We start from the raw sequence: 25,345 nt of genomic DNA, 5'->3' as shown, positions 1-25,345 counted from the left end.
TACAATAATCCACCCTACTGGTGATGAAAGCATGCACAAGTTTTTCTAAGTCTTGACTGGAAACAAAGCATCTAAATCTTGCAATATTTTTCAGGTGATAATATGCTGATTTAGTTATTGCTTTGACATGACTACTGAAACTAAGGTCTGACTCTAGAGACACACCCAGATTCCTGACTTGATTTTTAGTTGTTTGACCCCTAGACTGAAGGTATGCGTTCACCTTGAGAACTTCATCTTTGTTTCCAAACGCAATGACTTCAGTTTTGTCTTTGTTTAACTGAAGAAAGTTTTGGCACATCCAATTGTTTACTTCATCAATGCATTGGCAAAGGGAGTCAATGGGGCTGTAATCGTTAGGCGATAGGGATAAGTAGAGCTGTGTGTCGTCTGCATAGCTATGGTAAGCGATTTGGTTCTTTCTCATTATTTGGCTCATTGGGAGCATGTACAGGTTGAATAGGAGTGGCGCAAGAATTCAGCCTTGAGGGACTCCGCATGTCATGGATGTCCACTCAGACTTATGGTCTCCTATACTCACATAATAACCTCTGCCTCCTAAGTATGACCTGAACCATTTTAGGACTATCCCAGAAAGCCCGACCCAGTTTTCCAGCCTGTCAAGAAGTATTTTGTGATCGACAGTGTCAAATGCAGCACTGAGGTTGAGTAGTACCAGCACTGATAATTTGCCTGTATCAGTATTTAAGCGAATATCATTTATTATCTTTATGAGCGCGGTCTCTGTACTGTGGTGCGGTCGGAAACCAGATTGAAAATGGTCAAAGTATCCATTCGAGCTTAAGAATTTGTTCAGCTGATTGAAGACAACTTTTTCAATGATCTTGCCTATGAAAGGAAGATTTGATATCGGTCTATAGTTGTTTAATATGGTCTTATCCAGATTGCTCTTTTTCAGGAGGGGCTTGACGACAGCAGTTTTCAGGGAGGTCGGAAAACTCCCAGAGAGAAGTGAGGCATTTACCACTTCCAGGAGATCTGCTTCTAAGCTGTGTAACACATTTTTGAAAAAAGATGTGGGAAGTGCGTCAAGGGCGCAGGTTGATGTTTTTAGTTGCTGTACTGTTTCTTCCAAAATTTTGCCATCAATTTCTTCGAAATCAGACATAGTGGCTACTTTCTCGTGCTGTTGTCTGATCTGCCTGACCCCAGCGCAACTCAAGGATGAGCTGATCACCTTTCTGATATTATTGATTTTCTCAGAGAAGAAAGAAGTAAACTCACTGCACTTTCTCACTGAGAGCATTTCACTGGGAATCTGGCTTGGGGGGGTTGTCAGTCTCTCTACAGTAGCAAAAATAGTGCGCGTGTTGTTTATATTGCTGTTTATAATATTCGAGAAAAAAGTCTGTCTAGCTTTGCTTAGTTCCTTATTGAAAGCATGGATGCTGTCTTTGTAGATGTTATAATGGACTACAAGTTTTGTCTTCCGCCACATGCGCTCTGCTTTTCTGCATTGTCTTTTCATATTTTGCACTGCTGTTGAGTTTCTCCAAGGTGCTTTTTGTCTGCCACTCTTCTTCCTGACTTTCACAGGAGCAATATCATCAATTACACTCTTAACTTTTGAGTTAAAAGAATCAAGGAGAAAATCAACAGAGTCAGCAGATATGCTTGGTGTTAAAGATATAGCCTTCATAAATAGTACACTAGTGTTCTCATTTAAGCATCTCTTCTTGACAGACACAGATCTAGCTTCAATGGCAGGAGAGATCAATATATCAAAGAAAACACAAAAATGATCAGACAGTGCTACATCCTTAATAACAATTGATGAAATGTTTAGACCCTTACTGATAAGTAAATCTAGAGTGTGTCCACGATTATGTGTGGGTCCATGTACATGCTGAGTCAGATCAAAAGTTTTTAAAACAGTTTTGATTTCTTTTGCCATATTGTTTTCTGCATTATCTATGTGAATGTTAAAATCTCCAGCAATGGCAAAGCAGTCAAACTCTGAGGAAATTGTTGATAACAGTTCTGTTAAGTTCTCAGCAAAAGCTGGAGAGTATTTTGGAGGCCTGTAAACAATGATAAGTAAAATGCGTTGAGCACCTTTTAACACAATACCGAGATACTGGAAAGACGGGTAATTCCCAAATGATATTTGCTTACATTGATAGACATCTTTATAAAGAGCAGCTAAACCTCCGCCTCTTCTGACAGCTCTGCAGACACTCATAAAAGTAAAGTTAGGAGGGGCTGTTTCATTGAGGACTGTTGCACTGCAACTTTCTTCTAGCCAAGTTTCATTTAGCAACATAAAATCCAGGTTGTATGTGGTTATTAAGTCGTTGACTAAAAGTGATTTATTTTTAAGTGAGCGGATGTTTAAAAGTGCTAACTTTACAGTCTTCCTTTTTGTCCCCACAGCAATCTTGGTATGTCGTGTAATAAGCACCATATTAGATGGGTTTGCTGTACGGCTTTTGAAGGCCTTAGACTTTCTATCATGTAATCGAACAGCAATAGAAAAAGATACAGGCACACTGGGTTCCCGCTTGTTCTGTAAACATTTGAGAAAGTTATTGTTATCATAGCGGGGACCCGACACATATCACTGAGAGCTGGTATCAGTTGTTTTTGGTTCACCTCGAGCCGCTGGAGGAGGGTGTGGGCCCTGGCGCTGTGGCAGAGGCCGAAGAGCTCTCACAGGAGGAGGGGGAGGGCGAGCTGGGCCCGCAGGCTTTGGTGGTTGTGGGGCCTGGCGTTTTTTGGTTGGTATCTGGGGGCTCGCAGCAAAAGAGTGGGATAGTCTAGTTCCAGCATGCACCAGTTGTTCCATTTTCTCTGAGAAGCACAGAAGTGGAGATGCTGGAGAGAGTGATAATGTTTCCGGTGAGAGGGATTTTTGCTCTGGTGTTATTGGAGGCTGTAATATGCTGTCCTGGTTTCCCTGGCTGTTTTCCAGAAAGTCGTCTATGGGTGCTGTATCTTGGAGCAGTGCTGGTATGTCACAGTCTGTCTGTGTTGAGCTCTGTGGGCAGGGCTCAGCTGAGATTGTGTCCGTGAGTAGAGGTTGTTGTGGCTGAGTGGTGTTATCACTGTCCTTGTGTGATGTGTCAACCGCATGTCCATTCAGGTGCTGAAGTGAAATCCTGTGGTCATTCATACTGTATCCAGGTGTGTGTGTGCCATTCAGGTTGAGCGGATTGGCACACATTGCAGAAGGATGACGGAGGGAGAAGTAGATATTGTCCTTTAGCACTCTTGAACCAAGTTTGTTTGGGTGGTGGCCATCCTGTTGAAACAGTTGCCTCTGACTCCAGAAAAGATTGAAGTTGTCAGTAAAGTTCACTCCTTTTATATTGCAGGTTTTTTGCAGCCATGTATTAAGCCCAAGCAACCGTGAAAACCTGTTTGTTCCTCTTGCTGGGAGTGGTCCACTGATGAATGTTTGAACTTTCAGTCTTTTAAGTGTTTCAAAAAGTTAATTGAAATCCTTTTTAAGAAGTTTCGACTGCTCTTTATGAATATCATTCTTCCCCACATGAATGATGAGTCGATTTGCAGTCTTATGTTTCATCAGAATGTTCTGAAGTTCCCTGTTTACATCAGAAGTTGTTGCTTGTGGAAGGCAGCACGTTGTTGTATCCCTGCTATTAATGTTTCTGATTACGGAGTCGCCCACTATCAGAGTCCTGGGCTCGGCTGCACTGTGAGCTGAGTGCCGCTGTCTGCTCGACCTTGAGCCCCAGTTAGCATCAGTGTTGGCTACTGGCTGATTCTGTCTGTGTGCGATCACATTCATCAAATTTGGGGATTCCTCATTCATTAATACTTCAAATCTGTTCTCAAGATGTATAGGCGGTGGTAGGAGACCAGTGTTTGCAGTCCTTGTCAGAGGCGTATCTGGGGTAGAGGATGCTACTGCAGTAATATGTGATGCTCGTGACAATCTGATGTCTCGAGTGCCTTTGGGTCTCGCACCCTGTTTGTGCCATCGATTAGTAAAACGATCGGCTTGTTTCTCTACACTCAGTATGGCCTGTCGAGAAGCACTAGATTCATGGGACTCACCGGCTGTATGCTGAGGACGTCCATGACGGAGCTCTGTTGTGTGTTCCGTCTGGTTTGGTGGTCCCGCAATTAACTTTGTTTCAAGAATTGCAATCCTTTGTAAAAGTCTGTGGCAGTTGGAGCAGCGAGTAGATTCCAGAGGAGGCATTTTCGTATCCTTATGAATGTAGGCAGTTGTGTTTTCTCTTCCCCGGAATGTAAGCTTTCAGTGGGAGGCTGGTCGAATAAAATAATTCTGCTTTTTTTTGTAGTAATCCAAGCGTTTGAGCACTGTGCTGAAGTTAAAATTAGGTGATAAAAGGAGATAAAATATAGAAATATAAAAGCGATAGAGCAAAGCGCGGAGCAGTAAGCGAGAGCGTCCGAACAGTAGCTGAGCAGGAAGTAGTCGTCATCAGTAGTAATTATCGTCATCTTTGCAACAGGTAAGTCTATTCTTCACGACTGTATAATCGATCATTATTTATTCATAAACAGTGTTTGTTTTTAGACAATTAAACATGCCAATAAAGCTAGCTAGCGTGTAATAGCACACGTTTTCTTCTGTACATGTGAACCTGCAACTTTACCATGATATACAGTAAAAAACATGCCACTACTGTCAAGATAATTAGCCGACCGCTAATTAAGCTATATCCTCCTTAAACCAATTTTTTGTTGTTGTTAATTTAGTATTTTTTTGTGTCATTCATTACATTATTTTGACCACAAGAAGATTTTTACTAAAACCTTTAAAAAAAAAGTTTAATTCATATATGTTATACTATACTATGTTATACACCAGTATACATATTTATGTTATCTTTTTAAATACTATGTTATACATATTTAAAAAGACATGAATAGGCAAAAACAAGTGTTTTTTTGTTTCAACAAATGATTCTCAACTATGTTATAAAAGATATACCAAAACGATTTGATATACCATTTTAAGTTTTAGATCTGTTTGATGATCATATTATTATGAATTGGCATAAACGCCTTTATGTTATATTTGGTGTTTCTTAGTAATCTCTGCCACAAAAGCTAAACAAAACAAAACGATTTAAGCATGGCATGATACCAGCAAGATTGTACCAAGAAGTGTTATTTATTTTCTTATTAATAAGTTCATCACACTATTTACAATTTGTACACAAGGCAATTCAAAGTGATTCACAGTTGTATAAAAACAATAATACTTATGCTCATAATAATAATAATCATTAATTATTATAATATTATAATAATTAATTACATAAAAAAGAAATGCTGTAGTAAAATACTTTCAGTTGGAATATGACAGCTATGTAACGTTCTGTTTATGCCTGTGTCCTTTCAGATTATGTATGCATACCCGGTTTTACGAAGTACCTCTGAGGGTCGACTCCTTATGGGGCCAACTGAGGAGGCCAATAGGAGGAAGATCGTGTTGGCAGGGAGGGCCAGGTGTAAGGAGGAGGTCCTGGCTGAGGCCACTGCCTTTTTGAGGCAGAATGGAGGGAATCCTGGAGACCAGTTCCTGGTTCTGGCTCACTGCAAGATCCAGTTTGGGAAACACCAGGGTCAGAGGTTCCTGTGGCTGCTGGAGAACTCACTGGGGTATGCCTGCTATCTGGTCAGCAGCATTTTGGGGGAGGAGGAGAGGGACAACCCGCTGTCGGACAACAAACACCTGTTCCTCAGATACACCTCGCAGATCAGGGAGGTAGGCGAGGCTGTAGAGGTGTATCAGAAAAAAACAGGCCATGCTTCAGGAGGCCCAGAGGACAGGAGACTCTGGATGTCTGATGGTGGAGTTTGGGGATTTTAAGGGTAGGTCAATGAAGGAGGTGTATGAGGCCCAAGCAAGGAGGCCCAGGCTCTCATCACCTACCTGAAGAAGGCAAAGGCCAGGCCTAACACCAATATGGCCCTTTTCAAAGCATACGTGCTGAAGAGGCAGGCTCTAGCCCACGTGCCCACCACCACTGTGCCCACTGCATCTGTCCTCACTGCTGCTGTGCCCACTGCCACTGTGTCTGTTCCTCCTCCACCTACTGCCACTAAGAACAGGCCACTGCTGGCGACCAATGTGAAGGCCCTGTTGGCGCGGGGGAAGCATTTATTTGCTTCACAGCTGGCACAAAAGATTTTGTCTCCAGCCAAACCCTCTAAGTGGGTAAGTTTTTTTCTTTTTTCTCCAGCCACTGCAAGCTCGAGAGGCCCTGCTCCTGCCCCGGCTCGTGCTACTGCCCCTGCTCCTATGAATTGGGGAAACATGGGCTTAAAAAGCAAAGGCTTCATTTGCTCCTTGCTATCGTGCTTCTGGACTCAATGACTTAAATCCTTGCTATCGTGCTTCTGGACTCAATGAGTTAAATCTCTGCTGCTCATGGGAAAAGTTGACACACGCCAAGGTTCCATGGTGTAATGGTTAGCACTCTGGGCTCTGAATCCAGCGATCCGAGTTCAAATCTCGGTGGGACCTGCTTTTGCCAGGAATGTGTGCAGTACCTCGTTCGAAAAAACTTTTTCGGCAGCACTGAGCCGCAAGAGCTCATCTAGGTAGTGCCCCTTGAAGGGGGGCGTAAAAAGGATGGACAGCACTGGAGAATGCAGGCATCGATCCCACTACCTCTCGCTTGCGCCTACTGCTTCCTACCGATTGAGCCAAAGTAAGCCCAAAGTAAGCCCACGTGAGCCAATCGTGTTTCTCTGCTGTGGCTTACTTTTGACCAATCGCGTTCTCTCCTGTGGCTTACTTTTGACCAATCGTGTTTCTCTCCTGTGGCTTACTTTTGACCAATCGCCTTTCTCTCCTGTGGCTTACTTTTGACCAATCGTGTTTCTCTCCTGGCTCTGCTCCTGTGGCTTACTTTTGACCAATCGGCGACCGCTATTATTAGGCAAGGCAAGGCAAGTTTATTTATATAGCACATTTCATACACAATGGTAATTCAAAGTGCTTTACATAGAAGAAATTAAAATAATCAAAAGAAATCAGAATAATTAAAACAGTTTGGAATAAAAGATAAAATACAGAAATAATCAAATGAAATCAGAATAATTAAAACATAAAATAAAATACAGTGCAAACAGTCGGACGAACAGTGGCACAGTGCTCATTCAGTAAATCCACAGTTAAACAGATGTGTTTTGAGTCTGGATTTGAATGTGACTACTGTAGGAGCACATCTGATCTCTTCTGGAAGCTGGTTCCAGCTGCGGCTGGCATAGTAGCTAAAAGCAGACTCGCCATGGTTAGAGTGAACCCTTGGTATTTCTAGCCGATGTGATCCTAATGATCTGAGTGATCTGTTGGGTTTATATTCACTGAGCATATCTGCAATGTATTGAGGTCCTAGGCCATTGAATGATTTATATACCAGTAATAATACTTTAAAATCAATCCTAAATGTAACTGGCAGCCAGTGTAAAGACCTGAGGACTGGTGTGATGTGATCATATTTTCTGGTTCTGCTCAGAATCCTAGCAGCAGCGTTCTGTATTAGCTGCAACTGTCTTATGGTCTTTTTGGGAAGGCCAGTGAGAAGTCCATTACAATAATCCACCCTACTGGTGATGAAAGCATGCACAAGTTTTTCTAAGTCTTGACTGGAAACAAAGCATCTAATTTTTGCAATATTTTTCAGGTGATAATATGCTGATTTAGTTATTGCTTTGACATGACTACTGAAACTAAGGTCTGACTCTAGAGACACACCCAGATTCCTGACTTGATTTTTAGTTGTTTGACCCCTAGACTGAAGGTATGCGTTCACCTTGAGAACTTCATCTTTGTTTCCAAACGCAATGACTTCAGTTTTGTCTTTGTTTAACTGAAGAAAGTTTTGGCACATCCAATTGTTTACTTCATCAATGCATTTGCAAAGGGAGTCAATGGGGCTGTAATCGTTAGGCGATAGGGATAAGTAGAGCTGTGTGTCGTCTGCATAGCTATGGTAAGCGATTTGGTTCTTTCTCATTATTTGGCTCATTGGGAGCATGTACAGGTTGAATAGGAGTAGCGCAAGAATTGAGCCTTGAGGGACTCCGCATGTCATGGATGTCCACTCAGACTTATGGTCTCCTATACTCACATAATAACCTCTGCCTCCTAAGTATGACCTGAACCATTTTAGGACTATCCCAGAAAGCCCGACCCAGTTTTCCAGCCTGTCAAGAAGTATTTTGTGATCGACAGTGTCAAATGCAGCACTGAGGTTGAGTAGTACCAGCACTGATAATTTGCCTGTATCAGTATTTAAGCGAATATCATTTATTATCTTTATGAGCGCGGTCTCTGTACTGTGGTGCGGTCGGAAACCAGATTGAAAATGGTCAAAGTATCCATTCGAGCTTAAGAATTTGTTCAGCTGATTGAAGACAACTTTTTCAATGATCTTGCCTATGAAAGGAAGATTTGATATCGGTCTATAGTTGTTTAATATGGTCTTATCCAGATTGCTCTTTTTCAGGAGGGGCTTGACGACAGCAGTTTTCAGGGAGGTCGGAAAACTCCCAGAGAGAAGTGAGGCATTTACCACTTCCAGGAGATCTGCTTCTAAGCTGTGTAACACATTTTTGAAAAAGGATGTGGGAAGTGCGTCAAGGGCGCAGGTTGATGTTTTTAGTTGCTCTACGGTTTCTTCCAAAATTTTGCCATCAATTTCTTCGAAATCAGACATAGTGGCTACTTTCTCGTGCTGTTGTCTGGTCTGCCTGACCCCAGCGCAACTCAAGGATGAGCTGATCACCTTTCTGATATTATTGATTTTCTCAGAGAAGAAAGAAGTAAACTCACTGCACTTTCTCACTGAGAGCATTTCACTGGGAATCTGGCTTGGGGGGTTTGTCAGTCTCTCTACAGTAGCAAAAAGAGTGCGCGTGTTGTTTATATTGCTGTTTATAATATTCGAGAAAAAAGTCTGTCTAGCTTTGCTTAGTTCCTTATTGAAAGCATGGATGCTGTCTTTGTAGATGTTATAATGGACTACAAGTTTTGTCTTCCGCCACATGCGCTCTGCTTTTCTGCATTGTCTTTTCATATTTTGCACTGCTGTTGAGTTTCTCCAAGGTGCTTTTTGTCTGCCACTCTTCTTCCTGACTTTCACAGGAGCAACATCATCAATTACACTCTTAACTTTTGAGTTAAAAGAATCAAGGAGAAAATCAACAGAGTCAGCAGATATGCTTGGTGTTAAAGATATAGCCTTCATAAATAGTACACTAGTGTTCTCATTTAAGCATCTCTTCTTGACAGACACAGATCTAGCTTCAATGGCAGGAGAGATCAATATATCAAAGAAAATACAAAAATGATCAGACAGTGCTACATCCTTAATAACAATTGATGAAATGTTTAGACCCTTACTGATAAGTAAATCTAGAGTGTGTCCACGATTATGTGTGGGTCCATGTACATGCTGAGTCAGATCAAAAGTTTTTAACTCTTCGGGGTCGCCGATCACGCCGGCGTGATCAAGTTACATGACCAGTTTAAGACGTCGAAGCATAAAAACAAAGTCACGTTGAGCGCTGCCGTCCACTTCTGTTGAAAGTGCTGGCTTGAAATTCTATTTTACTTTTTGTTTTGTGTTGATAGACCAAGTAAAAACGGAGATATGATCATTTAAACTTTATATAAAAAAATACTGACGCGTTCGTAAAAGAACGCAAGATGGGATGCGACAGGCGTTGCATTTATTCTAATAACTTCGTCGGTTTTTGTCATAAAACAAAACGGAGAAAAAATTGTGAATCTGCTGACTCTGCTATTCAGGCTGCACATTTTAGGGAATGGAGGAGGAGCCAACTGAGCTAAGACGCAAAATTGAAAGGCAGAGGATTTACGGAGTTGATAAAGATAGACATATATACGTTATATATATAGAGAGATATTATTGCTAGTTTTTGGAAGAGTTTGAGTAGATTTTGAGAGTAGTTTAGGAGTAGTGTAGATAGTTTAGGTAGTTTAGGAGTAGTTTAGGTAGTTTAGGAGTAGATTTAGCTAAACTGTTTTGAGGAGAGGCACAGATAAAAAATAAAAATAAAAAACACCTGATATTTGCTGTAAATAGTTGTATGTATAATTAGATTTTGTGTTCATTTTACCTATTGTATGGTATATTTGCACTATTGAGGAACCCTTCTTACTCAAGGAATGAAATCCCTGTAATGTAGATATCTGTGTAATTGTACATGAATTGTTTTGTAGAGTTTCTAAGCAAAAAAGAAAAGAAAAAACGCCTATTGCCCCACCTGCTTTTTGCTGCATATAGTTTAATTTTATCTCAATTTTAAATTTTTTATGTTGTATTTGCACTATTTGCGAACCCTCATACTCTGGGAATGCAAGGCCTTAAATATAGCTCTCTGAATAATTGTGTGCACAACATTTTTTAAAAAGTGGCTGAGCTAAAAAGAAAGAAAAAAAGCCTATGGCTACACACGCTTTTTTTTGTAAATCATATTTTTTTTGTATATAGGTTGATTATATCTGAATTGTACCTGTATATGTTGACATTTACAACTTGTGCTTACATTTTAAACCTTTTAAAATGCTTCATTGAGCATGTTTGTGTTTTTTGTAGTAGAAAAGCTATAATTTTTCTATTCGGATTTTGTGTTTTTTGTGTGATTTTGGGTCCAGTATGTTGATAGAGTACATCAAAGTGAAAAACTAATTGTCTGATCATATAGGTGATGTTGTGCTGAAAAAAATTATACCAAACATTGGTATGGTAAACATTTTTTTATGTTGCAAAATTTAAAAAAAATAAAAGTACTCAAAAACGGCCAAAATAGCCCAAGACTCCGAAGGGTTAAAACAGTTTCTATTTCTTTTGCCATATTGTTTTCTGCATTATCTATGTGAATGTTAAAATCTCCAGCAATGGCAAAGCAGTCAAACTCTGAGGAAATTGTTGATAACAGTTCTGTTAAGTTCTCAGCAAAAGCTGGAGAGGATTTTGGAGGCCTGTAAACAATGATAAGTAAAATGCGTGAGGCACCTTTTAACACAATACCCAGATACTCGAAAGACGGGTAATTCCCAAATGATATTTGCTTACATTGATAGACATCTTTATAAAGAGCAGCTAAACCTCCGCCTCTTCTGACAGCTCTGCAGACACTCATAAAAGTAAAGTTAGGAGGGGCTGTTTCATTGAGGACTGTTGCACTGCAACTTTCTTCTAGCCAAGTTTCATTTAGCAACATAAAATCCAGGTTGTATGTGGTTATTAAGTCGTTGACTAAAAGTGATTTATTTTTAAGTGAGCGGATGTTTAAAAGTGCTAACTTAACAGTCTTACTTTTTGTCCCCACAGCAATCTTGGTATGTCGTGTAATAGGCACCAGATTAGATGGTTTTGCTGTACGGCTTTTGAAGGCCTTAGACTTTCTATCATGTAATCGAACAGCAATAGAAAAAGATACAGGCACACTGGGTTCCCGCTTGTTCTGTAAACATTTGAGAAAGTTATTGTTATAATAGCGAAAGTTATTGTTATAATCCCCCCCATAGCGGGGACCCGACACATATCACTGAGAGCTGGTATCAGTTGTTTTTGGTTCACCTCGAGCCGCTGGAGGAGGGTGTGGGCCCTGGCGCTGTGGCAGAGGCTGAAGAGCTCTCACAGGAGGAGGGGGATGGGGAGGGGGAGGGCGAGCTGGGCCCGCAGGCTTTGGTGGTTGTGGGGCCTGGCGTTTTTTGGTTGGTATCTGGGGGCTCGCAGCAAAAGAGTGGGATAGTCTAGTTCCAGCATGCACCAGTTGTTCCATTTTCTCTGAGAAGCACAGAAGTGGAGATGCTGGAGAGAGTGATAATGTTTCCGGTGAGAGGGATTTTTGCTCTGGTGTTATTGGAGGCTGTAATATTCTGTCCTGGTTTCCCTGGCTGTTTTCCAGAAAGTCGTCTATGGGTGCTGTATCTTGGAGCAGTGCTGGTATGTCACAGTCTGTCTGTGGTGAGCTCTGTGGGCAGGGCTCAGCTGAGATTGTGTCCGTGAGCAGAGGATGTTGTGACTGAGTGGTGTTATCACTGTCCTTGTGTGATGTGTCAACCGCATGTCCATTCAGGTGCTGAAGTGAAATCCTGTGGTCATTCATACTGTATCCAGGTGTGTGTGTGCCATTCAGGTTGAGTGGATTGGCACACATTGCAGAAGGATGACGGAGGGAGAAGTAGATATTGTCCTTTAGCACTCTTGAACTAAGTTTGTTTGGGTGGTGGCCATCCTGTTGAAACAGTTGCCTCTGACTCCAGAAAAGATTGAAGTTGTCAATAAAGTTCACTCCTTTTATATTGCAGGTTTTTTGCAGCCATGTATTAAGCCCAAGCAACCGTGAAAACCTGTTTGTTCCTCTTGCTGGGAGTGGTCCACTGATGAATGTTTGAACTTTCAGTCTTTTAAGTGTTTCAAAAAGTTCATTGAAATCCTTTTTAAGAAGTTCCGACTGCTCTTTATGAATATCATTCTTCCCCACATGAATGATGAGTCGATTTGCAGTCTTATGTTTCATCAGAATGTTCTGAAGTTCCCTGTTTACATCAGAAGTTGTTGCTTGTGGAAGGCAGCACGTTGTTGTATCCCTGCTATTAATGTTTCTGATTACGGAGTCGCCCACTATCAGAGTCCTGGGCTCGGCTGCACTGTGAGCTGAGTGCCGCTGTCTGCTCGACCTTGAGCCCCAGTTAGCATCAGTGTTAGCTACTGGCTGATTCTGTCTGTGTGCGATCACATTCATCAAATTTGGGGATTCCTCATTCATTAATACTTCAAATCTGTTCTCAAGATGTATAGGCGGTGGTAGGAGACCAGTGTTTGCAGTCCTTGTCAGAGCCGTATCTGGGGTAGAGGATGCTACTGCAGTAATATGTGATGCTCGTGACAATCTGATGTCTCGAGTGCCTTTGGGTCTCGCACCCTGTTTGTGCCATCGGTTAGTAAAATGATCGGCTTGTTTCTCTACACTCAGTATGGCCTGTCGAGAAGCACTAGATTCATGGGACTCACCGGCTGTATGCTGAGGACGTCCATGACGAAGCTCTGTTGTGTGTTCCGTCTGGTTTGGTGGTCCCGCAATTAACTTTGTTTCAAGAATTGCAATCCTTTTTAAAAGTCTGTGGCAGTTGGAGCAGCAAGTAGATTCCAGAGGAGGCATTTTCTTATCCTTATGAATGTAGGCAGTTGTGTTTTCTCTTCCCCGGAATGTAAGCTTTCAGTGGGAGGCTGGTCGAATAAAATAATTCTGCTTTTTTTTGTAGTAATCCAAGCGTTTGAGCACTGTGCTGATTTGCTGAAGTTAAAATTAGGTGATAAAAGGAGATAAAATATAGAAATATAAAAGCGATAGAGCAAAGCGCGGAGCAGTAAGCGAGAGCGTCCGAACAGTAGCTGAGCAGGAAGTAGTCGTCATCAGTAGTAATTATCGTCATCTTTGCAACAGGTAAGTCTATTCTTCACGACTGTATAATCGATCATTATTTATTCATAAACAGTGTTTGTTTTTAGACAATTAAACATGCCAATAAAGCTAGCTAGCGTGTAATAGCACACGATTTCTTCTGTACATGTGAACCTGCAACTTTACCATGATATACAGTAAAAAACATGCCACTACTGTCAAGATAATTAGCCGACCGCTAATTAAGCTATATCCTCCTTAAACCATTTTTTTGTTGTTGTTAATTTAGTATTTTTTTGTGTCATTCATTACATTATTTTGAGCACAAGAAGATTTTTACTAAAACCTTTAAAAAAAAAAGTTTAATTCATATATGTTATACTATACTATGTTATACACCAGTATACATATTTATGTTATCTTTTTAAATACTATGTTATACATATTTAAAAAGACATGAATAGGCAAAAACAAGTGTTTTTTTGTTTCAACAAATGATTCTCAACTATGTTATAAAAGATATACCAAAACGATTTGATATACCATTTTAAGTTTTAGATCTGTTTGATGATCATATTATTATGAATTGTCATAAACGCCTTTATGTTATATTTGGTGTTTCTTAGTAATCTCCGCCACAAAAGCTAAACAAAACAAAACGATTTAAGCATGGCATGATACCAGCAAGATTGTACCAAGAAGTGTTATTTATTTTCTTATTAATAAGTTCATCACTGTCACAAACGAGACTCCCACTGTTCCTCCTGCTCACCACCAGAGGGAACCCTCTTCTGAATATTAAACCATTTGAACTACATTTCCCACATACCTGGCACTGATTACCTTGCACCTGACCTTCATCAGTGGACTATTTAAGGTGCTCTCAGACTCTCCTTCTTAGCGAAGTTTTGTATTTACCCTGGTAATCATCTCTGAGCGTTTCTTCCCGTGTTTTGTCTTCCCGTGGATTACTTTTGGACTGTCTATTCTCATCTTGATTCTTTGCTGCCTGCCCTGGACTATATTCTATACTGGACTGATTTATGTAAGTTTGCTGCCTGCCCTGATCTTATGCCTGTTTCTGGATTACGAGTTGCCTTATCTCTACTGTTGTGTTTGCTGGTGATTGACCCTGATTGTACGACCACGATTATAATAAAACTGCAAATGGATCCTCATTCTCCTGAAGCTTCATTACAGAAAACTTCGCCATCACACGATCCAGCAGTTCTGGTTCAAATGTCCACGGAGATTTCCACTCAAGCTAACCAACTCGCCATTCATCAACATCAGCTAACCCATTTAACTACAGTAACGGAGGAGCTCGTCAGGACGCTACAGAGTTTGCAAATGTCACTTACGAACCCAGCACCTTCTCAACCGAACGTGAGTGTGGACGCTTCTCCACCACCTTCAGTCACAGTTAACCCACGTCTGGCTCTTCCTGATAAGTTTGATGGTAACCCAACTAAAAGTAAGGGATTTCTACTGCAATGTTCATTATTCATTGATCAACAACAAGCTATGTATAGCACCGATGCCAGCAAGATTTCCTTGGTATGCTCACTCCTCTCTGGCAAGGCGTTAGAGTGGGTGACGGCGGTTTGGAGAGAGGATGGTACTGCTTTTCCATCATTTGGCATCTTTCTTCAACGATTCCGGGAAATATTTGAACACCCGGAGGGAGGTATGAGAGCTGATGATCAACTACTCGCGTTGAGCCAGGGCAGTAGTACCGCAGCAGAATATGCTTTGACATTTCGTACTCTAGCAGCACAAACCGACTGGGTGGAGAGCACGCTTAAACTGCTCTTTCACAAGGGACTCAGCTTGGAGTTGCATTCCGAACTGGCTTGCCGAGATGAAGGGAGATCGCTGAATCAATTCATCGAGCTAACCACTCAGATTGACAATCTGATTCGTTCACGTCGTCCACTCAGAACGGTACCAACCAGCACACAATACCCAGTCACTCTTTCTCAAACTGAACCCATGCAGCTCGGATATACTCATCTGACTCCGGAAGAACGAGAACGCAGCATACGTCAACATCCCTGCCTCTATTGCGGCCAACCGGGCCACCTGAGGGCTTCTTGTCCCACAAGACCTCCTCTTCGTAACTCCTCTTCGGTGAGTCCTTGTGTTCAAGCACATCACTCCAGTTCTTGTATCAAAGTACCTATAGTATTGTCTCTAGAGGGCAATCATATATCCACATCAGCTCTATTAGACTCAGGAGCAGCCGGGAACTTTATGTCTCATGAGTTTGCTCAACAACTACAACTCCCACTAATCTCTTGCAATTCTCAATTGGTAGTGGAAGCACTAGATGGACGGCCTCTCGGTGATGGAAGGGTTCTGCACACCACCGTGGACCTTCAACTACAGACTGGGTCCCTTCATACTGAGGTAATTCGTTTCTACATCATCACATCACCTCATAACCCGGTAATTATTGGACTCCCCTGGCTACGTCAACATAATCCCCTCATTTCATGGAAGGAAGGTCGGATCATCAAATGGGACCCGTCATGTCACTCCAACTGTTTAACTGGCAGCCCTTCACTCTCCATTCAGACTGTTACGCTAAAGGACGAACCTGTACTTTTCCCCACTCTTCCCATTGTATATTCCGACCTCGTCGAGCCTTTTAGCAAGACCAAGGCTATGGAACTTCCTCCTCACCGCTCAAACGACTGTTCCATCGAACTATTACCAGGGACAACACCACCTAAGGGTCGAATTTTCCCCCTATCACAACCCGAATCAGAAACCATGAAGTACTACATAGAGGAGGAACCTTCAAAGGGGTTCATCAGAGCATCTACGTCACTCACACACACAAGTATTTTTCCAAACTAGACCTCCGCAGCGCCTACAATCTCATTCGCATCCGGGAAGGTAATCAATGGAAGACAGCTTTTTCTACCAGCACTGGGCACTACGAATATTTGGTTATGCCTTTCGGGCTGTCCAACAGTCCTTCCGTATTTCAATCATTCATCAATGACGTCTTTCGGGACATGCTTGATCGTTGGGTTATTGTTTACATCGATGACATTCTTATCTACTCCAACACCTATGAGGAACACGTGCAACACGTAAGAACAGTATTACAACGACTCATTGATCACCAGTTATACGCCAAAGCAGAGAAGTGTGAATTTCACCAGACTACCACATCATTTTTGGGCTACATCATCAGTCAGGAGGGAGTCGCCATGGACGAGAAGAAGGTCAAAGCCGTTCTAGACTGGCCACTACCAGTAACCTTAAAGGAATTACAACGCTTTTTGGGATTTGCTAATTTCTACCGACGCTTCATCAGAAATTTCAGCTCGGTAGCCTCTCCCTTAACCTCTATGACTAAGAGAAATTCATCACACCTCACCTGGTCAACCACAGCACAGGAGGCATTCGCAGAACTCAAATCACGTTTCACATCTGCCCCCATCCTCCACCACCCTGATCCAGAACTCCCGTTTATAGTTGAGGTGGACGCTTCAAATACGGGCATTGGAGCCATCCTTTCACAACGGCACGGATCCCCATCCAAGCTCTATCCTTGCGCCTATTATTCCCGCAAACTTAACCCAGCCGAACAGAACTATGACGTCGGAAACCGGGAATTGTTGGCCATGAAAGCAGCTATGGAGGAGTGGCGTCATTGGCTGGAGGGGTCTAAACATCCGTTTGTGATACTAACTGACCACAAGAATTTGGAATACTTACGATCTGCCAAAAGACTGAATCCCAGACAAGCGAGGTGGGCCCTCTTCTTTACACGATTTGACTTCACTGTTACCTATCGTCCCGGTTCAAAGAACACCAAAGCAGACGCTTTATCACGCCAACACGACTGTTTAACTTCCATTAAATCCAAAGAAACCCTTCTTCCAGAGTCATTAATCGTGGCCCCAATTCAGTGGGACATCATGACAGAGCTCACTCAAGCCAATTCACAAGAGACCCCTCCTCCCGAATGCCCCCCTGACAAAACTTTTGTACCTCAGGATCTCTGTCAGAAAGTACTACAGCAAGTTCACTCCTTACTCAGCTCCGGTCACCCTGGAATTACGGCCACTGTTCACCTGCTTCAGAACAGCTTTTGGTGGCCAACCTTGCGTGCAGACACAATAAAATTCATTAATGAATGCATCACCTGTAACACAAGCAAACATCTCAGACAGTTACTATCTGGCCTACTGCAACCATTGCCAGTTCCCCACCGACCATGGTCCCATCTTGCCATAGACTTTATTACCGATCTCCCCAAGTCCAATGGGAATACCACAATACTCACTGTCATAGATCGCTTCTCCAAGGCCTGCCGTTTAATTCCACTTCCCAAGCTGCCTACAGCATTTGAGACTGCCGAACTCCTGTGCAACTTTGTGTTTCGCTTTTATGGCCTTCCTGAGGACATCGTGTCGGACCGAGGGCCCCAATTCACATCCAGAGTATGGTCCGCATTCTTCCAACAACTCAACATCAACATTAGCCTCACTTCAGGATATCACCCACAATCGAATGGTCAAACAGAACGTCTCAATCAGGAGATCACCCGGTTCCTCAGATCCTATTGTCATCAGAACCAAGCAGATTGGAGCCGATTCCTCATGTGGGCTGAGTATGCACAGAACTCACTCCAGAAACCCTCCACTGGACTAACTCCATTCCAATGTGTAATGGGCTTCCAACCTCCCCTATTTCCATGGTCAGGGGAACCTACCGAAGTACCCTCTGTCAACGATTGGCTCCAGAGAAGCGAAGACATCTGGAATCAGGCTCACACCCACTTGCTACATGCTGTCAGGAGACAGAAGTTGCAGGCCAATCGTCACCGTCGCCCCAATCCCGAGTATACTCCAGGTCAATGGGTCTGGCTATCCACTCGAGACCTACGCCTCAGACTTCCTTGCAAGAAACTCGGTCCCAGGTATGTGGGTCCCTTCCAAATTGTTAAACAAATTACACCAGTTTCCTTTCGTTTGGCATTACCCTCTAATTATCGTATCTCTCCCACTTTTCATGTATCACTTCTCAGACCCGCTGGTGGTCCGAGAGCGGAGGAGGAGGAGCAGACCAGTGACCAGGGCCCCATCTTGGTGGACGGCGAGGAGGCATATCAGGTTCGAGATCTACTCGATTCCAGACGCCGGGGCAGGCTCCTCCAATATCTGGTGGATTGGGAGGGGTACGGACCGGACGAGCAATCCTGGGTTAATGCAGATGACATACTCGACCCCACACTCGTGACTGAGTTCCATAGGACGCACCCGGAAAAACCGGCCCCTCGACCTCGAGGAAGACCCCGGCGTTGTTCGCCTCTTCGCGTCAGGAGACGCTCGCAGGGGGGGGGGCTCTGTCACAAACGAGACTCCCACTGTTCCTCCTGCTCACCACCAGAGGGAACCCTCTCCTGAATATTAAACCATTTGAACTACATTTCCCACATACCTGGCACTGATTACCTTGCACCTGACCTTCATCAGTGGACTATTTAAGGTGCTCTCAGACTCTCCTTCTTTGCGAAGTTTTGTATTTACCCTGGTAATCATCTCTGAGCGTTTCTTCCCGTGTTTTGTCTTCCCGTGGATTACTTTTGGACTGTCTATTCTCATCTTGATTCTTTGCTGCCTGCCCTGGACTATATTCTATACTGGACTGATTTATGTAAGTTTGCTGCCTGCCCTGATCTTATGCCTGTTTCTGGATTACGAGTTGCCTTATCTCTACTGTTGTGTTTGCTGGTGATTGACCCTGATTGTACGACCACGATTATAATAAAACTGCAAATGGATCCTCATTCTCCTGAAGCTTCATTACAATCACACTATTTACAATTTGTACACAAGGCAATTCAAAGTGATTCACAGTTGTATAAAAACAATAATGCTTATGCTCATAATAATAATAATCATTAATTATTATAATATTATAATAATTAATTACATAAAAAAGAAATGCTGTAGTAAAATACTTTCAGTTGGAATATGACAGCTATGTAACGTTCTGTTTATGCCTGTGTCCTTTCAGATTAAGTATGCATACCCGGTTTTACGAAGAACCTCAGAGGGTCGACTCCTTCGTGTTGGCAGGGAGGGCCAGGTGTAAGGAGGAGGTCCTGGCTGAGGCCACTGCCTTTGTGAGGCAGAATGGAGGGAATCCTGGAGACCAGTTCCTGGTTCTGGCTCACTGCAAGATCCAGTTTGGGAAACACCAGGGTCAGAGGTTCCTGTGGCTGCTGGAGAACTCACTGGGGTATGCCTGCTATCTGGTCAGCAGCATTTTGGGGGAGGAGGAGAGGGACAACCCGCTGTCGGCCAACAAACACCTGTTCCTCAGATACACCTCGCAGATCAGGGAGGTAACGAGGCTGTGGAGTTGTATCAGATAAAACAGGCCATGCTGCAGGAGGCCCAGAGGACAGGAGATTCTGGATGTCTGATGGTGGAGTTTGGGGATTTTAAGGCTAGGTCAATGAAGGAGGTGTATGAGGACCCAAGCAAGGAGGCCCAAACTCTCATCACCTACCTGAAGAAGGCAAAGGCCAGGCCTAACACCAATATGGCCCTTTTCAAAGCATACGTGCTGAAGAGGCAGGCTCCAGTCCACGTGCCCACCACCACTGTGCCCACTGCATCTGTCCTCACTGCTGCTGTGCCCACTGCCACTGTGTCTGTTCCTCCTCCACCTACTGCCACTAAGAACAGGCCACTGCTGGCGACCAATGTGAAGGCCCTGTTGGCGCGGGCGAAGCATTTATTTGCTTCACAGCTGGCACAAAAGATTTTGTCTCCAGCCAAACCCTGTAAGTGATTTGCAAGCTTTAAAATCTTTACAGTATATATTATGCAGTATATATGTCTAACGAAAATACGTATTCAACAGCTGCAGGACCACGTGTACATCCTGCGTCTGAGTCAGTGAGGCAACTGTAGCTTCGCAAGCTGAGGAACAACTTCCTCAAGGTATGTAAATCTTAAACAATATTTTACAAACAATTACAAATAAAACAAAACAGTATTTTTTAAATGACATATTATTTTATTTCACAACACAGAGGAATGGCACTTCTCAGGTGTCAATCTACATTCACTCTTTGAGTGAACATCCTCAAAGGAAAAAAGATAATTTAAAGGTGTATGTAAAAGGTTTTATTTCATTTTTTATCGTAATCACTGACTAAAGCTCATTCTTGTCATCTCACACTTCCCCCACTCCCCTTGGAATAAGTGGCTGTTGTAGTGTTTGGTCTGCTTCGCTTCACACTTGGCTGATCCCATCTTTTTTTCTTCTTGTATTTCTTCTAATGGTGCTTGGATGAAAAACAGGATGATTTCACTGCTTCCTTCCATCTTTTCATCATCATGTCATCTCTCTACTAATCATACATGCTTTGCAGTAAACCTTGTAATCGCAGTAGCTGTCCAGCAGAGCTGAGAAAGTCATGCAGTGAAAGTCTAAAACAATAAGATAATTTTGTTGTGTTTTTTTACGCTCCAGCCACTGCAGGCTCGAGAGGCCCTGCTCCTACCCCGGCTCGTGCTACTGCCCCTGCTCCTGCCCCTTATCCTGCTCCTCCAGCATTTTGGACACCTGGCCAGTTGTCCCAGTCGCCTGCAGAGCTTCCTGTCCACTGGAAAGAGCAACTCCCATCTTTCCAGCAAGGCCTTTAACCCCTGTCCCTCTGCACCAGGACCATCCTCACTACAGCCACCCACAGGACTGCAGCGCCCTGCCCAGCCTCCTCTGCAGTCTCCTCCTCTGCGCCCTGCCCAGCCTCCTCTGCAGTCTCCTCCTCTGCGCCCTGCCCAGCCTCCTCTGCAGTCTCCTCCTCTGCGCCCTGCCCAGCCTCCTCAGCAGTCTCCTCCTCTGCGCCCTGTTCAGCCTCCTCTGCAGTCTCCTCCACAGCCTTCTATCCAGCCAAGTGCTGCCTCTGCTCCTGCAACATCAACTGGGTCCAGTGTTGCAGACCAGGCTCCTGTAAGTAAGCTTCTCATTATTCGTGTGCAGTTGCTGCAGCGTGATTTCCAATGACCACAAAAAAAGAGGCCGCATTTCCTCTGTGCTGGAAACTTTGCACTGGCTACCTTTTAATTGTAGATTTAATCAAAAAATTGCGCTTTAAGCCATGCAAGCTGAAATGTTTGCGGCCCGGCAGCAGCGTGGAGGATGTATGTTTCGGCTCAGTGGTATAGGGGTATGATTCTCGCTTAGGGTGCGAGAGGTCCTGGGTTCAAATCCTGGACAAGCCCATTATTAGGCTTTGCTTGTAATCTCTTCAGCCTTATTAGGGCAACCAGGCTATTTCTGAGCAATTGGGGATAAAATGTGCCAGAGAGAGGCCGGTTAGCTCAGTTGGTTAGAGCGTGGCGCTAATAACGCCAAGGTCGCGGGTTCGATCCCCGTACGGGCCAATCATTTTCTCTGGGACCTTCGCTCTGCTCTTCTCGAAAATGACGGGCGGTCTCCCATACATCCATGCTGGCTAAACCACACAAGTACCTGGCCGAAATAGCTCAGTTGGGAGAGCGTTAGACTGAAGATCTAAAGGTCCCTGGTTCAATCCCGGGTTTTGGCAGAGGAACAACCTCCCCCTCTTTTAGTCTACCTGATTCCACCTCTCAGACAGCCAGTTAGCAGGGTGTGTTGGTTCCATGGTGTAATGGTTAGCACTCTGGGCTTTGAATCCAGCGATCCGAGTTCAAATCTCGGTGGAACCTTTTTAGGATCTTTGGGGAAGGGAGGGGAAAAACAGAGGTGATGCGCAACTGCTGACGTGGCGGTGAAATTGGCACCCTCAAACCGAGTCGGAATTGGGGAAACATGGGCTTAAAAAGCAAAGGCTTATTTTGCTCCTTGCTATCGCGGTTCTGGACTGAATGACTTAAATCTCTGCACCTCATGGGAAAAGTTGACACACGCCGAGGTTCCATGGTGTAAGGGTTAGCACTCTGGGCTCTGAATCCAGTGATCCGAATTCAAATCTCGGTGAGACCTTCATTTGCCAGGCTAAACAGCACAAGTACCTGGCCGAAATAGCTCAGTTGGGAGAGTGTTAGACTGAAGATCTAAAGGTCCCTGGTTCAATCTCGGGTTTCAGCAGAGGAACCACGCCTGCCTCCTTTAGGCTACCTGATTCCACCTAGCCTCATCGCTATCTGCCTCTCAGACAGACAGCTGGGAGGGTGTGTTGGTTCCATGGTGTAATGGTTAGCACTCTGGGCTTTTAATCCAGCGATCCGAGTTCAAATCTCGGTAGAACCTTTTTAGGTTCTTCGCGGAAGGGAGGGAAAAAACAGAGGTGATGCGCAACTGCTGACGTGGCGGTGAAATTGGCACTCTCAAACCGAGTCGGAATTGGGGAAACATAGGGTGCTTCTCAATATCCCTCCTCGTCTCCTCGTTCCTCTGTCCTCCATCCTATGACCCGGAAACCGATCGAGCTCAGCCATCTTGAAGGACATCTCAATTCTCTAATTGCACCTCGAGGAGTGAGGAGGCTTTCAGAGGAGTCATGAGCGAGGATACACAGTTGTATCCTATGCGGAAGTGTTTTATTGACTAAACGTGACGCACGTATACATTCTCCTCGCCCTTCACATCGGTCACAATCTGTTTTAAAGTATACTTTACCTTTGCAGTTTATATAAACCACACATTACACATATTTCAACAGGGTATCTTGCTTTATTATTATTTATTATGAATTTCTTAAATAAACAAACTGCAACAACATGAGGGCAGATCCTTTGAGCGCTGCTGATGACGCTATGAAGTGACGCTCGAGTGATCAAGTATTCCAATGTATAAAAAAGCTTTCATTCGATTCCTCCATCCTCATTTTTGTCATTCATTACATTATTTTGAGCACAAGAAGATATTTTACTAAAACCTTTAAAAAAAAGTTTAATTCATATATGTTATACTATACTATGTTATACACCAGTATACATATTTATGTTATCTTTTTAAATTCTATGTTATACATATTTAAAAAGACATGAATAGGCAAAAACAAGTGTTTTTTTGTTTCAACAAATGATTCTCAACTATGTTATAAAAGATATACCAAAACGATTTGATATACCATTTTAAGTTTTAGATCTGTTTGATGATCATATTATTATGAATTGGCATAAACGCCTTTATGTTATATTTGGTTTTTCTTAGTAATCTCTGCCACAAAAGCTAAACAAAACAAAACGATTTAAGCATGGCATGATACCAGCAAGATTGTACCAAGAAGTGTTATTTATTTTCTTATTAATAAGTTCATCACACTATTTACAATTTGTACACCAGGCAATTCAAAGTGATTCACAGTTGTATAAAAAACAATAATGCTTATGCTCATAATAATAATAATAATATTCATTAATTATTATAATATTATAATAATTAATTACATAAAAAACAAATGATGTAGTAAAATACTTTCAGTTGGAATATGACAGCTATGTAACGTTCTGTTTATGCCTGTGTCCTTTCAGATTATGTATGCATACCCGGTTTTACGAAGTACCTCTGAGGGTCGACTCCTTATGGGGCCAACTGAGGAGGCCAATAGGAGGAAGATCGTGTTGGCAGGGAGGGCCAGGTGTAAGGAGGAGGTCCTGGCTGAGGCCACTGCCTTTTTGAGGCAGAATGGAGGGAATCCTGGAGACCAGTTCCTGGTTCTGGCTCACTGCAAGATCCAGTTTGGGAAACACCAGGGTCAGAGGTTCCTGTGGCTGCTGGAGAACTCACTGGGGTATGCCTGCTATCTGGTCAGCAGCATTTTGGGGGAGGAGGAGAGGGACAACCCGCTGTCGGACAACAAACACCTGTTCCTCAGATACACCTCGCAGATCAGGGAGGTAGGCGAGGCTGTAGAGGTGTATCAGAAAAAAAACAGGCCATGCTGCAGGCGGCCCAGAGGACAGGAGACTCTGGATGTCTGATGGTGGAGTTTGGGGATTTTAAGGGTAGGTCAATGAAGGAGGTGTATGAGGACCCAAGCAAGGAGGCCCAGGCTCTCATCACCTACCTGAAGAAGGCAAAGGCCAGGCCTAACACCAATATGGCCCTTTTCAAAGCATACGTGCTGAAGAGGCAGGCTCTAGCCCACGTGCCCACCACCACTGTGCCCACTGCATCTGTCCTCACTTCTGCTGTGCCCACTGCCACTGTGTCTGTTCCTCCTCCACCTACTGCCACTAAAAAGAGACACACAAAAGATTTTGTCTCCAGCCAAACCCTGTAAGTGGGTACGTTTTTTCTTTTTTCTCCAGGCACTGCAGGCTCGAGAGGCCCTGCTCCTGCCCCGGCTCGTGCTACTGCCCCTGCTCCTGCCCCTTATCCTGCTCCTCCAGCATTGTGGACCCCTGGCCAGGTGTCCCAGTCGCCTGCAGAGCTTCCTGTCCACTGGAAAGAGCAACTCCCACCTTTCCAGCAAGGCTTTCAACCCCTGTCCCTCTGCACCAGGACCATCCTCACTACAGCCACCCACAGGACTGCAGCGCCCTGCCCAGCCTCCTCTGCAGTCTCCTCCTCTGCACCCTGCCCAGCCTCCTCTGCAGTCTCCTCCTCTGCGCCCTGCCCAGCCTCCTCTGCAGTCTCCTCCTCTGCGCCCTGCCCAGCCTCCTCTGCAGTCTCCTCCTCTGCGCCCTGCTCAGCCTCCTCTGCAGTCTCCTCCACAGCCTTCTGTCCAGCCAAGTGCTGCCTCTGCTCCTGCAACATCAACTGGGTCCAGTGTTGCAGACCAGGCTCCTGTAAGTAAGCTTCTCATTATTCGTGTGCAGGTCCTGCAGCTTGATTTCCAATGACCACAAAAAAAGAGGCCGCATTTCCTCTGTGCTGGAAACTTTGCACTGAATACCTTTTAATTGTTGATTTAATCAAAAAATTGCGCTTTAAGCCATGGAAGCTGAAATCTTTTCGGCCC

The 25,345-nt window shown here is 43.7% G+C and overlaps 4 non-coding genes across 4 annotated transcripts; all 4 read left to right on the top strand.

Annotated features, from left to right (window-relative positions):
* Window positions 1–6,418: 6,418 nt before the first annotated feature.
* Window positions 6,419–6,490, top strand: trnaq-cug (transfer RNA glutamine (anticodon CUG)). The gene has a single exon. It is a non-coding gene; the product is annotated as a tRNA-Gln (tRNA).
* Window positions 6,491–21,762: 15,272 nt separating this feature from the next.
* trnai-aau (transfer RNA isoleucine (anticodon AAU)) lies at window positions 21,763–21,836 on the top strand. Its single transcript has one exon. It is a non-coding gene; the product is annotated as a tRNA-Ile (tRNA).
* A 91-nt stretch (window positions 21,837–21,927) lies between these two features.
* On the top strand, window positions 21,928–22,000 carry trnaf-gaa (transfer RNA phenylalanine (anticodon GAA)). Its single transcript has one exon. It is a non-coding gene; the product is annotated as a tRNA-Phe (tRNA).
* Window positions 22,001–22,070: 70 nt separating this feature from the next.
* Window positions 22,071–22,142, top strand: trnaq-uug (transfer RNA glutamine (anticodon UUG)). The gene has a single exon. It is a non-coding gene; the product is annotated as a tRNA-Gln (tRNA).
* The last annotated feature ends 3,203 nt before the right edge of the window (window positions 22,143–25,345 follow it).

This window comes from Siphateles boraxobius, unplaced genomic scaffold (assembly GCF_051911475.1).
Source record: "Siphateles boraxobius isolate OS27281-9 unplaced genomic scaffold, OSU_SipBor_1 269, whole genome shotgun sequence".
NCBI classification, from domain to species: Eukaryota; Metazoa; Chordata; class Actinopteri; order Cypriniformes; family Leuciscidae; genus Siphateles; species Siphateles boraxobius.
This window is presented reverse-complemented; position numbering and strand designations above follow the sequence as displayed.